Below are 15,693 nucleotides of genomic sequence, written 5' to 3' on the forward strand. Positions count from 1 at the left end.
AAAGGGCAGCCAAGGGAAACTGCAGGAAAGCTCTATTTAAAATAAAAAAAATAAAGCGATCCCTGGAGAGTGAGAATTGTTAAAGATGGGTCATGGGTACATGTGACTTCATTATATTATTCTGTTTTTGTATGTGTTTTAAATTTTCCTAATGCGTGTGATCTTTTCTAAAAATCTATGGAATATAAATCCTGATTTGCATCCAAATCAAATCAGCCACCCCTGATTATTTAAAGTCAGAAAAACATTACTAAGAATAAAAACAGTCTCTTCCTCCTCTGATATGTTAGTTAGCTCCCTACAAAAACAGGGTCACCAAAGCTTTGTACTCGCACAGGAAGTCTCCCCTCCCAGTCACTTGAACCTTTGGAGAGTTCCCTCCTGTGAATATATTCTGGTTTTTGAACCTTGGAAATAAAGATGTTCACTATTTTTTCTTGTCAAGATGCCCACCAGCCAATTATGTTCTTTTCCCTCCTAGTGTCACTTTCTAATGAATGACTGAATGACAAATATAAACTTCAGTGGAGAGCACGTACGGAAGGAGATAACTCAAGAATAGGAGCCGAGGAGGGGAGACTAGATGTCTGGCTAATGAGAGGCCCTAAGCCAAATCAACCAAAAAGGAAATGATTAATTACGGGAGCCTAGCAGTAGAGATGCCCCTGAGCAGTTCAGTGAAGTGGAATGACGTAGGTTAGAGAACAAGATAACAGGCCAATTGATTCAGGACTGGGGAAAGATATATTTTTAAATGTGTATCTCACATACAGATGGCACTCTTCTTGACCAATAAATAAATAAATATATAAATAATGCTTTAAAAGGTCAATAAAGCTGATGTCATCAACCACCCAGATTCTTTCCACCGTAGGTAAAAGCTGCAGATAATTTTGTTTTCTATAGATCTAAATATCCTTCTTAAATTAGGGGGTAGAAACAGAGCTTTACAAAAACTGATTTATTTTTAAAAAACCATGGAGAAAATAGTCACCATTCAAGAAGTCACACACCCTTATATGTAAAAAACAAACAAACAAACAAATAAACCTAACTCTGAGTTAGTTTGAGTTTGAAATTACCACTGTCAGATACCTTTTATAGGGGCACCTGGGTGGCTCAGTGGGTTAAAGCCTCTGCCTTCGGCTCAGGTCATGATCCCAGGGTCCTGGGATTGAGCCCCACATAGGGCTCTCTGCTCAGCAGGGAGCCTGCTTCCTCTCTCTCTGCCTGCCTCTCTGCCTACTTGTGATCTGTGTCTGTCAAATAAATAAATAAAATCTTTTAAAAAAAGAAAAGATACCTTTTGTAACATTTTTATACCATTTTTACATATCTTCAGGGTTGAGCTTCAGCTTTTGTCCTTTTCAGCCTGGAGGAAGTACCGTGCCCTTCCAGGTATGAAATAAAGTGAAGTTTTCCTTTGTCTTGCAATATAATTCTACTCCCCATCTTGCCTCTTCACCAGAGAGAGAATAAAGGAAAGTGAGCTTCATGTCCTCACTAATGAAATCACAACTCCCCTGTCGGAAGCCGGGTAAGCAGCCAAAAACAAACCCTCAAATGTAGCCCTTGGAAATTCTAACTAGTGTATATCCCCAACCACCCCCAAGCCTTGTGCCGCCCTTAATATGAGCCACTGGGTTTGAAATAGAGCAGAGTAGAGGTTTAATGATGTTATACAGGAAGGAGCAGAGAGTCCATGTTTCTCTACAATGAGGAAATTCATTGAAGTTAACCAAGAGAAAAGTCAAAATAGAAAATGTGCCTCCTCTTCTTTCAGCAGTGTCTGGACTTCGAATCCCTCCTGCCTAGAGTAGAGGACAGCACAGGACTGGGGCAGTCCAAGAACAGCAAGGCCAAGCAAAGAGGCTGAACCATTGCCAAGAGATTAAGAAAGGAGCCTCAGGTTTTCTTCAAGGAGACTGGGCTGCCTTGTAGCAGTACAGTACAAGGGTAATGGTGACTGGTGCTGGGAAGTTTTCCACATATATTGAGGACTCATCCTTATCCAAACTTGGAAGATATCCAGAATTTAAAACAAAATATAAGTAATCAGTCACATGAGTTGGGGTGGAGATTTATCTTTTTCTGAAAATAGTAAGACTCCTCATATAAAAATAGAGCAAAAGGAGAGCATGGAATGTCAAGAACAGAATCAAACCAGAAATAGTCTTTTTAGCCACACCTACTAAACCTTTTTAGCCACTTCCTTAATGTGAAGGAATGGGTGAAATGAGTATCAAAATGAACATCACCTCCTTTATAGATAGTATGTTTTTCTTTATATAAGTACTTCAACTGGATAATTACATGTTCACAAATAGTTTCAATCTACAGTGAGTTCTCACCCATTCTGAGCTTCTTGGTTTTAGTGCTGTAGGCAGAAGAATACTGGTCCAGAACAGGCATCAACAACAGGATCTAGTTGTAGTTGGTTCCAGAACGGATATCATCAATGACCTAGATTCTTTCCAACCTTTGTGCTCCCATCCTCAGCATATCAATTTTCTTCTCCAAGCTTGTCCCCTTGGGGTCACAGCATGGTGGTCTCAGTTGCAGGCATCACCCCTGTATGTAATTATATCTCAACATCGGATGACCAGTGTCTCTCCAGGCATCTCTTTTTCTTAGAAATTTTTCTAAGAATCTCTCAAAGACCCTGCCATATATCATTGATCAGTGTGTCTAAGTGTCAAAAGAATCACTGGCAAAGAGAATAGGATTATGATCTTGGTCTAAACTAATCATGATTTATCCCTTGGCACTGGGCCACCTTCCTTATGTGCCATGCCTCTTAATATCTATATAAAACGAGGGTTTTGTTAACATAAGTAAAGGGAAGATCAGCTGTTGGAAGGCAACAAATGCTGTCTGCCTCAATTCATATACATATATATTAAAAAACCCACTAGGGATTATTACAGATAGATATTCAGACTAGGTATATAAATGTTATCTATGGTAATAACAGTCCTGTTTTCCATGGTGTGGCAACCAATACATGATAGTGCGTAAGTAAATCTTTTCTGAGTAGATATTATGGTCCTGTTATAATTAGGTACAATGATGAAGTCAGCCAACCCTCAAGAAATTCGTAATCTACCAGAGTCTTGAGGTATAGTAAAGATTTTGGTCAGTAAGAAATCAGTAAGATGAAGCAAATAAAAAATTGCACAAAATAGAATTCACTATGATGAGAAAGCTTATAGTCTAGGTGGGGGGTGGGATCAGAGCTAGAAAATAAAACAGAATATTTAGATAAAGCAGAAATAGTAGATTAGGTTACTTAGAAATGCTACACTGAAGGTACATTTAACTTACTTGGAGAGCCTTTGGAAGTTTTTGAGTATAGTCATGACATGACCAGATCCCTCGGTTGGAAGAAAAATAAGATGGCAGGGACATGAAAAAGAAAAATGCTGGGTCTAGCATAGCCACCATAGTAGCTATTAAAAGTGTAATTTATGAAGCACTGTAACCTAAACTTGGATTATAATAATGCCTATGGTATGGCTTCTTGGCCTTTGGTCTAAGATCAAATGTGGTAGTTGTTATGGAAATAGAGGATGGAAGAGAAATAGATTTGAAAGGAATGATGGTCAGAGTTTCCTCAAAAGGCAGAAATCAAGGTGAATCCAATAACTAGAGCCCCAATGACAAGAAGACCTAGAAATTTCTCCCTGAGAAGCAGTGGTCCCAGGTTCTTGATCAGACCTGAGCCCATGAGGTCTCAGGCAACAGGGAATGGGATGGAATGAGCTTCAGAGTGTGGTACCAAGTCTAAACAAAAAGAAACCTATCAAAGTTGTAACTAAAATAAAAGTCAGGTAAAATATCTAACTGAACTGTCAACCTGAAAAGTTAGGCAGCAAGGCTAGTTCCAGATAAAAGCCACAAGTTAGACCCCAGAGTTATCAGACAGAACAAGAGGCCACTGAATGTACAGGCCTGGGACAGATGTATAGTACAAAATCATATAGTAAGAACCAAACTTAAGTATATCAGTTACACACTAAATTTACAGGGACTAAGCTCTTCACTTAAAAGACAGATATTAGAACTATAATTTTTTAAAAAATCTTATCTATGAACAGTAAACTAGAGACATGCCTACAAAATAGGTATGGGAAGGTATAAACAATCAAAAGAACACATGTGCAAAAAATTTAAAATAGAGCTACTATATGATCCAGGTCCCACTTTTGGATACATATCTTAAGGAAGTGAAATCAGTATTTCAAAGACTATCTGTACCCCTTATTCACTGCAGTATTATTCCCAATAGCCAAGACATGGAAACAACCTAAGTGTCCAACGACAGATGAACAGATAAAGAAAATGTTTTATTTATATGCAGTGGAATATTATTCTGCCATTAAAAAAAGGAGGAGCCCTGCCATTGGTGACAATATGGATGGACCTTGAGGGCATTATGTTAAGTATGTCAGAGAAAGACAAATACTGTATGATCTCACATGCAAAAGCTAAAAATCAAAACTCATAAAAGTAAAATAGATTGGTGGTGTCCAGGCACTGAGGGGTGGGAGAAATGAGGAGCTGTTCATCGGAGGGTACAAACTTCCAACTATAACAGAAGTTCTGGGGTTGTAATGTGCAGCATGGTGACCACAGTTGGTAATACTGTGTTGTATACTTGAAAGTTGCCAAGAGAGTAGATCTTTTTTTTTTTAATACAGATTTTATTTATTTATTTGACAGACAGAGATCACAAGTAGGCAGAGGCAGGCGTAGACAGGGGGAAGCAGGCTCCCTGCTGAGCAGAGAGCCTGATGTGGGGCTCCATCCCAGGACCCTGAGATCATGACCTGAGCCAAAGGCAGAGGCTTAACCCACTGAGCCACCCAAGTGCCCCAAAGAGAGTAGATCTTAAATATTCTCAACATACACACACACACACACACACACACACACACACACACACACAAATGGTAACTATTTGAGGTGAAGGATGTATTAACTAACCTTATTGCAATCATTTTGCAGGGTTTGTGTATCACATCATCACACTCTACACCATTAACTTACACAATGTTATATGTCAATTATAGCTCAAAAAAGCTGGGGAAAGAAAGAAGAAAAAACAAAAGAACACTTGCATAACAACATCAATATCTGACAAAATTTATTTAAAGTCACAAAAACATTACTAGGAATAAAAACAGTAACCACATAATCATAATAGGTTTAACTCACTGGAAATATGTAAAAATAATTACAATATCCATAGAAATGCAAAAAAGAAAGCCAGAATAAAATTGTTTTCTCTACATTATTAAATGAATATCCAAAATTTTTTGAATGTGTGACCATCCAGTTAAAGTAATATTAAAGAAGAAATGAACAAATACTCCATCAGGATAGGAAATCTTAAATTAAGAAAAATCTTTCATTAATTTTCTAAGACAAAACCATCAGTAAAGACTTAGAAGATTTGGAAAAACACACTTAGCAAGATTGATCTAATAATCCTACCTATATATAACCTTTTCTTTCCTATAGTTCCCGTAACACCAATCCTGTTCTTCAAATCCCTGACTCTGAACCTGCCCCAACCAAGAGAAATAGCACAAAATTCTGCATTCTTGCCTCGATTCCCATTACTGTCCAGCCCCCAAAGGGATAGAATATCTTGACATGTGGTGTCATTTATTTTTCTTTGGGTTTTTTTTTTTTTTCTCTTCATTTGTATTATTTGGACTAAGTTATAAACTGACTGATGTCAGAAATACAGTTCTAAATTTAGCAGGATCTCAGCCCGGGACTGAGTTCACAGCAGTATTTCTTCTTTCTTCCTTCCTTCCTTCCTTTCTTTCTTTTTTTAAAGAAATGTAACTTTAAGATCATCTTTCATTTTAATTAAATCCCTTTATTTAAATTAAAGAGGAAATAAATGTCTTTCCTTTTGATATCTACATACTTTAGAACATAGATGCAGAATAATTCTTCATTCCTTCTTGATTGATGGTTTCGAGTTGTTTCCAGTTCTTATGTCACCCAACATGCTGGTGCTTTTTATTTCTGTGGAGTAAGAGGGAGGGGTGGTGGGGGTCTGTTTTTGTTTTTTTGTTTTGTTTTGTTTTGTTTTTGTCTTTTAACTTCAAAAGTTAGTTTTTCATTGTCTCACGGAAGGGCTCTTGTAATTAACATTCCCACTGGTCCTACATGGACCCACCCGCTCTCTGCCCTTGGGCTACTATCATACATTTTAATGTTTGTCAGTCTAAAATGTGAGAACCCGCTTGTCATTGTTGTGACTTGCTTCACATTTCCATAGTCAGCAGGGGGGCTGCGCCTTTTCACATATTAACTGTTATTTTATATGTCCTTGTCTGCGAGTTGTCTGTTTCTATTCTTTGCCCGTTTTTCTATTTTTCTTCTCAGAAATCCTTGCCCACGAGGTATCCTTCCATAGGAGCCAGAAGGGAAGGGGTGGCCAGCACCAATTTCCTTGGGCCTGTATTATTAGAGCTTTGCCTGCAGCCTCCCTCTCCCTGGGGCTCTGAAGACGGGTTCCACCTCTCTGAGAAGGTGAATGCTCCCATTTAAAGAGAGAGAGAGAGAGAGAAAGGAAACAGAAAGGAGGAGAAAAGCACTTCCCAAATCACATAATCCTCTTTGCTCTCGGTGAAGCCTGCTGCTGCTGCACACAATTCAGGTGGGATTTCTATTCCAGCAACCAAAGAGCGCGGCATAAAACCCACCCGCAGAGACCCCGCAGTCTGGAGTGCCCATGCTCGGGGACCATCCGCTTCAGGTCGTGCTGCTCTATTGAAACACGTGGACTCCTTCCCATAGTCTCACTTGAGGGAATAGAAGCCCCAGGGGGGGGGGGGGGGCCGCCAACGATGCGGCTCCTGCCCTCCCCTCCCCGCGCTTTTATCCCACCTTTTCCAACACTTCCACAATATTTGTGCTTTCTTCCTCTGCCCTGCACCCCACTTTTCATAGTTCACAGGAGGGCCTCACTCGCATTCCTAACATTAATGAGCTCCAAGCTGGTTTATCAAAGGTAGGAAACAAATGGAAAAGCAAGCTCATCTTGCTGGCCTGCAGCCGGCTTCCCCACCGAGAGAGAAGAGGGAGTCTCGAGGCTGCAGGGAGGCTGACATGCAGGGCAGCAGGCAGCTGTCTGCCTTTATTAAAATGCCACCTTGACCGGCGTCTGATTTCTTTGAGGGCCGTGGACGACCATTCAAACGCAGGACCCATGACACAGGCTCTGCTGCTTTTGGCCCGTAAGCCCCCTCGGCTGTGCGGACTGCAGCAGGAGGAGATGAAAACCATGCAGCCGCCAGCTCCTACCCCCACCTCCCCGGGGCCCATCCCCCTCCCTCCTCTCCCCGCTCGGGCTGGGCCTATCAACTTCTCTAGAAAGGCTTCAGCAGCACATCTAGTTCAGCACAGTTACTGTTTGTCTCTTCTCATTTCCCATGCGTGGTGGCAGTGTATCCTCGATCCTGTCAAAAAGTCCTCCAGAGACTCCCCCACGAGGACGACTGGGATGTGCTGGCATATTTCAACCCACACAGAGACCAGCTGGAAATGTCGGATGGTAGCTGTGTTTGAGCAAATATTAATTCCTCCATGAGCAGATTTTAAATTTAAGCCGTATCCTAAGAATATGGTTTGGGTTTAGGAAACTTCTTTTTCTTTAACCTAATATATATAATGTGCGTGTGTGTGTATGGATACATATATAAATGTATATGTAAAATATGTAATTTATTTATATTTATACTTATATATATAAATACATATTTTTTAATCTTGAAGAGGACTCCCTAAACAGTTTCTTTCCCTTCCCGCTTTTAAGAGCTTTATTGAGGTATAATTTACCCAGTACACTCCTCCATTTTAATTGTTCAGTTTGAAGAGTTTGGTAAACACACACAGCTGGGCAACCATCACCACAGCCTAGTTTTAGAACGGTCCTGTCCCCTCAAAACTTCTGTCTTGCTGCTGGTAGTCAGTGCCTGCTTCCACTGCCAGCCTAGGCAATGGCCAATCCGCTTTATGTCTCTATAGTTTGCCTTTTCTAAAATTTCAAGTCAATGGAATCACACAATATGTGGTCCTTTGCAACTAACTTCTTTGACTGAGCGTGATGTTTCTGAGATTCATCTACACTGTTGTATCACTAATTTGTTGTCTTTAATGGCTGTATAGTATTCCATTGTGTGGATATACCACATTTTCTTTATCCATCTACCAACTGGTAGACAGTTGGATTGTGTAAGTACTTGTCTATGGTGTCTCCACTGAGACCATTGGCATATGAGTCTTTTTGTGGATATATGTTTTCATTTCTCTTGGCTAAATTCCAAATGGCAGAACTTCTGGATCATATGATATGATAAGCGTATGTTTAACTCTCTAAAGCACTGCCAAACTGCCAGCAAACTCTTTTGTGTTTCCAAACAAATTCTTAAGGAAAGCATTTAGTGCTCATTCTTAAGGTTGTATCTGCCGTGAAATTGCCAAACCTAACAGAATAAATCAAAATTCTGAGTAATCTGGCAAAGTTGTTAGAAATAAAATCATGGGCAATAAAAGTAACAGCACTAAGGAAAGGGAATATTCTCTTTTTTTTCTTTTTTTAAAAAATATTTTATTTATTTGCCAGTCAGAGATCACAAGTAGGGCAGAAAAGCAGGCAGAGAGAGAGAGAGAGAAGGAAGCAGATTCCTTGCTGAGCAGAGAGCCTGATGTAGGGTCCAATCCCAGGACCCTGAGATCATGACCTGAGCTGAAGACAGAAGCTTAACCCACTGAGCCACCCAGGTGCCCCAAGGAAAGGGAATATTCTTAAATCCTATTATATTCCTAGTCTGTCTTTAGCCAAAACACCTTCTTTAGAACTTTGCTAACAAAAACAAAAAAAGTATAGAATCACCCCTGGCTATCAGTCCTTTTTTCTCCTCTTTCCTTGCACTGCCTCCATGGGCAGCAGCTGAAAGTGACATTTTCAGATTTCTTTGGCTAGAGAACTCATCTGAGCATTCTGAAGGGGCAGAAACAGAGGATCCTGAAAGCACAGACTTGCCACTTATACAGCCACTGGAAGGATGGAAGCTGCTAGAAGGTGCTTCATCAACAGGGCACATAGGGACTTTCTGGGACTCCATCCATCAGCCTCATGAATGTAGGCAAAGGAATAGGCCAAGATTTCCCTGATATTATAGTAACTATGGATTCTGGATCCCTGGAATTAAAGAGAAGCTAGTAGACTGTGCCCTCATGGTTTGGAATGACTAGGCCACAGCCCCAGAAAAAAAAAAAAGATAGTGACTAGATAGTGACTAGATCTGTGACTTACAAGTCTTGTAACCTTAAACAAATTGTTCACTTTCGTAATTTTCAGTTTTTGTCTCAGGGTTGTTGTGAGAATTAACTAGGATAATAATAGTAGCATATAAGCTCTTTGATGGCAGGGAACTTTTATATGGATCCCACGAGCCTGAAGAGTGCCAGATGCATAGTAGATATTCAGTAAATATTTATAGAATGACTAATATACTTAGCATAATACCTGGAGAGATTATTTATTTATTCACTCATTCTATTTCTGTTTAATATTTATTGAGCAGCTATTGTATGTCCATCAAGCGCTTTTTCCCCCATGGAATGACGTCAGTGAAGGTTAGCTAGATCAGCAAAGACATGCAATATTATCTCACTAGCCAGAGAGCCCTTTCCAAAAGGTTTCTGCCATCTTATGGACCTGGTGGCCACAGGGCTGGGAGAGAGAGGATGCAGAAGGGAAAGACCTAGCAGTGAATAAGTCACTGAGTACTGAGTAGAGTAGAGAAGAGTGGAATCTTCAAGTTTTCTCTCCACTTCCCTCACTGGGAAAGCCTCTGTCTCAGAGGCCCATAAATAAAGAGGCCTGCAAATGGAGATGACCTGCCTAGGAATACAGGGGTGTGTAAAAGCATGACTAGAGGGCCAGGGGGCCTGGGTCCTAGACAGAACTCCCTTCAGAGAATGCAGCACATGGTTGGGCACTAAGACCCATGTGGAGAGGACAACTTTTCTCCATCAGGCCTGCCAGGTAGAGCCTTTGTCTACGGTTGGGCTGGAAAAATCACCCACAGGGTTTGGGCCAGGAGCCAAGGTCCTCCAAGTTGCTTTTAGAGTGGATATGGTCTCTGACCTCAAAAAAGCATGAGGACTGTTAAGTAGGTAGGCTGTAAACAGGTAGATAATACATACTTGGCAAATGATGATGAAGGCCCTGGTGTCTGTCCAAAGTGGTAGGACATGAGAGAGTGGGAGCTGGGACCAGAATTCAGAGAGAGGTAATAGTGAGATGTCTCTGCATTAGCCTGGTTACTCAGGCCAGCCCCATAGCTAAGGACTGAGGATGAGAAGGAACCAGCCGCACTGAGCTCTGGGAGGAGGGATTGGGAGAGGTCAAGCACACAAGCTGAATCAATGTCCATTCGATCCTCCCTTTGTTACATCAGGCTTTAACTAATTATAGAGGCTGTGCCTGAGGGGACAATGAGACTTCTGCTGAGCCTCATCCGAATCTGTGTAACAGTCCACCACTTCATAAAAATGTTTTCTTTGATGTACAAAATTAGTGCATCCAGTAAAATCTATCTGTGGTTATAGAGATCTCAAACACACATGAGTCAGATGTTCCTAGTATCTAAACAGTCTTTTATAAAGTAGGATGAACCCCCATTGTGTAGCTTTATGGAAAGAACCAAAAGAATAGGTTTAGCTAAAATGCCTTGGTATCCTTGATCCCTGTTTGAATACCAGAGACGGGAGATGCTGCAGAAAACAGTGGTTACTTTTGACTTGAGGGAGGAGGGATGGGTGTGTGGTGATTTTCCACCCATGGAGGGGACTCTGGAAGGTGCCCTGTCCTCCCCACCCTGTCCTCTGTAAGCTTCTGACACAAAGATCATTGTTAAGAATGAGCTGGGCCTTTCAGTAATTGCGAAAAGCCATGGACACATCGTGAAAGCAACTACCAGTTATTGTAAATCTTGTTTTTGGCCAAGGTTATTTATCGTGCTAAAAAAAAAACCCACTCCCTTTTTGGTTATTGTTTACGGTCAGTTCAGAGGAGCCAATCTGTTTCACGAAGCCCTAACTTTATGCACCTAAATTTTCAAAACCTTGCTTTTAGAGCTGTCTTCGAATAAGGTTGGATTGAGGAGGCACTGCACTATTTATACCCCTGTTTTTATTATTTGTTAAAGTAAGGAAATTATGCTGTGAAAGGAGAATAGATTCAGGAGGGAGGCAGACATGAGTTTTATGGCTGAGTCTACCTCTTCCCGGCTGTGTGACTCCCACTTCCGGTGGGCTCCTTCCTTGCCGCCCGGACCCTTATCCCTTCATAATTGCATTCCCAGCCTTTCACTGGGACATTGTGAAGAGAAAAGATAATTTGTTTAGAGTCCCTGGCACATAGTGTGTGCTCAATATATGGTGGCTATTATCAGTCAAGTGAGTTGCTGTTGCCATGGCTGGGACTCAAAGCAGATGGAATTCAGCACACTTTCAAATTTGTGACATGAAGATGAGTTTCTAGAATTTCATCAAGCCTCTTCTTTCCCCAGGTGTGTGGTTAGGAGAATGCAGCTTAGAAAAGAAAAATTCACACTAAGGTCCATGGATGGATTTCTTGGGTGGTTGGGACCAAGGAACTGAGGTAGCCCAGATCCCCTTCCCTCCCAACTGGGAAGAATGTCACCTTAGGGCCTTCCTTCTCCCAGGTAGAGATGTCTGCACTTAAGGAATCCTGTCCCAGGCGTTAAGAATGTAGACTTAACTCACTGAATTGTCTGGCTCAAACTCTGCCTGTATTTGTCCTGTGACCTGGGCTAGATTTTTTACTCAATCTGCATCTCACCCTCCTTGTTGCTAAAAAGGATTTGCGATGATAACATTTTCTACTTTAGAGTATTGTTCTGAGAATTAAGTTAGTGAATAGATGTGCTTAAAATACCCTCAGGCCACAGACAAATGCTATCATTATCATTGATCTAAAATTTCCCTTCAAAGTCAATCTCAACATTTGAGATCTTTGCTATCATCATTTTGGAAGTTTGTAAATGTGAAATTTAAAGAAATAAAGAATCTCTGTCACACCTTGCAGAGAGGACAAATAGCAATCCTAGTGGACAAAAAAACAGATCCAGTAAGTAGTTGGGAGGCCTGCCATCCTCCGAGGAGAGCTCTGTCAGCCATGAAGATGTACATGATTGAGCCATACTTCCTCGAAGCATGGCCATGGAGGCACCAGGATTAATTACTGTAAACCACCTGGTGGTTTAAATTCCATTTTAAATTGTCTGGATGTTTATAAAGTCTTAGTTTTTAATTTGTCTTTGAAAAAGTGCTATCTCAATTTTTAAAATCCCCCTGAGCTTTGTGACTCATATCATAAGAAATCTGACCTTTTGGCAGAAGGGGAAAAATCCAAGTTGTTACCTTGACAACAAAAGGTAAGCGGGATGCTTTGAGCTCTGATGTTTCTGCTATAAATAATCTATCTTTGGCCAGAACCACAAGCCAGGGAAATATTCATGTGAGAATGGAGAGGAATGAGCTGGGTTGGCCATAGGGAGAGTCTACATTTCAGGAGATTGTTTTAATCACCATTTTTAGGAGTCATTCCCAGAGGCACTTTTGGAACAATTAACCAATAAACCAATAAGAGAGAATGAATTCAATTTCTAAAAATGGGAATTTACACAAATGAAGACTGATAATGCTTTTTCATTTGAGGGCTTTCTCTATACTTATTTGTACCATTGTCTAAATTGTGTTGTTTTCATCCAGAATATTTATTCTGTTTCCAAACAACCTATAAAATAGAAAAAAGAGAAGCTAACAATGAACTTTGGTCCTTCAGTTATAATTTATATGATGTTACCCTGCCTACCAGCAAGAAAGGAATAGCAATAAAGTTGGATAGCTTTTAAGACATTGTGGATTATTAAAAAAGAGAAAAAAATCAAAGTCCTCTTTTGGTTAAAAGTAACACAATACTACTGATATATTTTTTTTTTAAACAAGCTGTACTCATGGATAGGTCTAAGATTTATGGCTGTGATTATCCCTTTGCTTGCTGACGTAAATTAGTCTTCTGGGAAGTCCAAGTTATTTCTTAATAAGCTTTAATAATCTGTGAGTCAGAGTAGGTGCTGCTGACAATGAGTTTTGCAGGATTTACTGGACGGAAAGCAAGAAATTGATGGGCACACCCATCGAGGGGCCTGTGGAAATAGTGCCTCAAAATATTTTCTGAATAAGACCCTTTGCTCCAGTAGATTCCACCTATTTTTCAGCAAATATGCTTTATCCAGGAAGATTTCCTAAAGTTACCTTACAGCTGGCTGAGATTCTCCATGACTATTAGTGCTTCTTATCATTGTAATGGGGTCACCCTCAGACTCATGTGAACAAAATCGGATAACTTGTTTTATTTTTTCCAATTGATCTTGTTGGGATGACTCATAGGGGGAGGGACTGCTCTAGATTCAGAGACTCTGAGGAGAAACAACAACCAAATGCATCATGTCGTCCTTTATTAAATCCCAACTTGAACAAGCCAACTAAAAACAGCAGTTTGACAGAAAAACATTTAAAATGGACTGCATATTAGACATGTCTTCTTAATGTATTAAGATGTTTGTTAATTCTTATTAATTTCTTAAGATGTGATAATAGCACTGGGGTAATGTTAGAAATTGCCTGTATTTCTTGACATGCCTACCGAAGTCCATAGTAACAAAATGACATTCTATCTGGGATTTGCTATATTTTCTTTTTTTTGTTTCCCCCAGAAAAGAGGATTGATTATGGAGGAAACAAAACTGACAGACAAAAAATCTATTATATGAGTGATAGATATGTCCGGGTTCATTACACTATTCTATTCTTGTGTATGTTTGAAAATATTCATAGTTTAAAAAAAAAAAAATCTTCCTAACCTAAAGCAGTCTCTCCTCTTTTCCAAGATCACAGTCTATCCTCTTGGAGTGGGAGCTGGTACAGTGTCTCATCCTCTTGACATTCTCTTCTCTGGATCTTCACTGGGTCTGCCTCTGAAGCATCTACGACCCACATAAATTGAGCCCATCATAGTTAAAGCCCCATAGAGCCTCTTGCCCATTGGTCTTTTATTTCTGATATTGGTGATGCTACTGATGCTTTGAGGCCTGACTGTGATTCCCAGTAGACCCCTGGTTTGGGTAACCCATGCTCTAGCTCTCAGTTACAGAGCCATATTTTCCCTTCCACAGTGACCCCTCTTGTCTGGAGAGTTCACCAGCTGATACCTTTAACTATTCCCATATGCCATCCATCCTGTGCAGACATGTAGAAACTTCTAAATCCCCTATACTCCAGGAGAAAGCCTTGGAGAATCAATAGAGTTGAAAGGACATTCCATACAATCTTTTAGGCTCTTTTCTCAGCCGATTTTATTCTTCTCCCGGTGTCTTCTTGGGTATAGTGGATAGTGCTAACCGCTGGAATTCTGAGAAGCATGCAGTTTTTCCAGAATGGGTCCAGAGAAGGCCAAATCAAGGCTTTTGTTCTGAAATCAGCCCACACTTATCCTTTTTCATTGCTTGGCTCCAGGTGAGGCAAGAAACACTACATAGTACAGCACCTTCCTCTTGTCCCTCTCTTCCTTTTCTCCTAGCCTGGTTACTTGGCACCAAAAGGTTTCCCAAAAGGGAATGGCACCTGCAACTGCATGAAACTATCTCATTTGAGTATGTTCTTATTGTTTCCATCACTAAAATGAAAGCTCCATGAGAACAGAGATCTTACCACTTGTTTACCGCTGTATCCCTAGCACCTAAAGCCATGTTTCGCACAGACAGGTGCTCATTAAATACATATTGAATAAATAGTCAACAATAACTGTAGATTGTTCTCTATAGCACCTCCTTTGTAAATTACACATGTATGAATGTACCTACTTGATTAATGTCTCTATCTCCCTCTAAAACTATTTCTGAAACTTTCCTGATAGAAACGAATTTCAATGCTTGGTAAACATGTGATTTCTGATTCCTTGTCTGAGATTCTGATTCAGTAGCTCTAGGCTGGAGATTAGGAATCGGCATTTTTACAAGTGTTTCCCACCCCCAAGGAGACTATTCCCATTAAGGACCCTTGGAAAACACAACTCCAGAACATTAGCTCTACAAGGCAAGAACCTTATCTGGTTTTAGTTCCTAGCAAGATCTAGCACCTAGTAGAACTTTATTACATTGCTGCTGAATGAGTGAATGAGTAACAGGTAGTGGTGAATTCATGTTACCCTCTTTTTCACTTGATGATCTCTTTTCAACAACTAGACTGAACTTTTTTTTTTTTTAAAGATTTTTATTTATTTATTTGACAGAGAGAGATCACAAGTAGGCAGAGAGGCAGGCAGAGAGAGAGAGAGGAGGAAGCAGGCTCCCTACCGAGCAGAAAGCCTGATGTGGGACTCGATCCCAGGACCCTGAGATCATGACCTGAGCCGAACGCAGAGACTTTAACCCACTGAGCCACCCAGGCACCCTAGACTGAACTTTTCTACAAAAGTTAGGTGGGTTAATTAATGAAAAATCATCATTTGACTTTCTAGCATATTATATTGCACACTTTGTGAGTGGAATGTAGTTTTCTGTGTGGGTTTTTTTT

The sequence above is a fragment of the Mustela nigripes genome, chromosome 12 (genome assembly GCF_022355385.1).
Source record: "Mustela nigripes isolate SB6536 chromosome 12, MUSNIG.SB6536, whole genome shotgun sequence".
NCBI lineage: Eukaryota > Metazoa > Chordata > Mammalia > Carnivora > Mustelidae > Mustela > Mustela nigripes.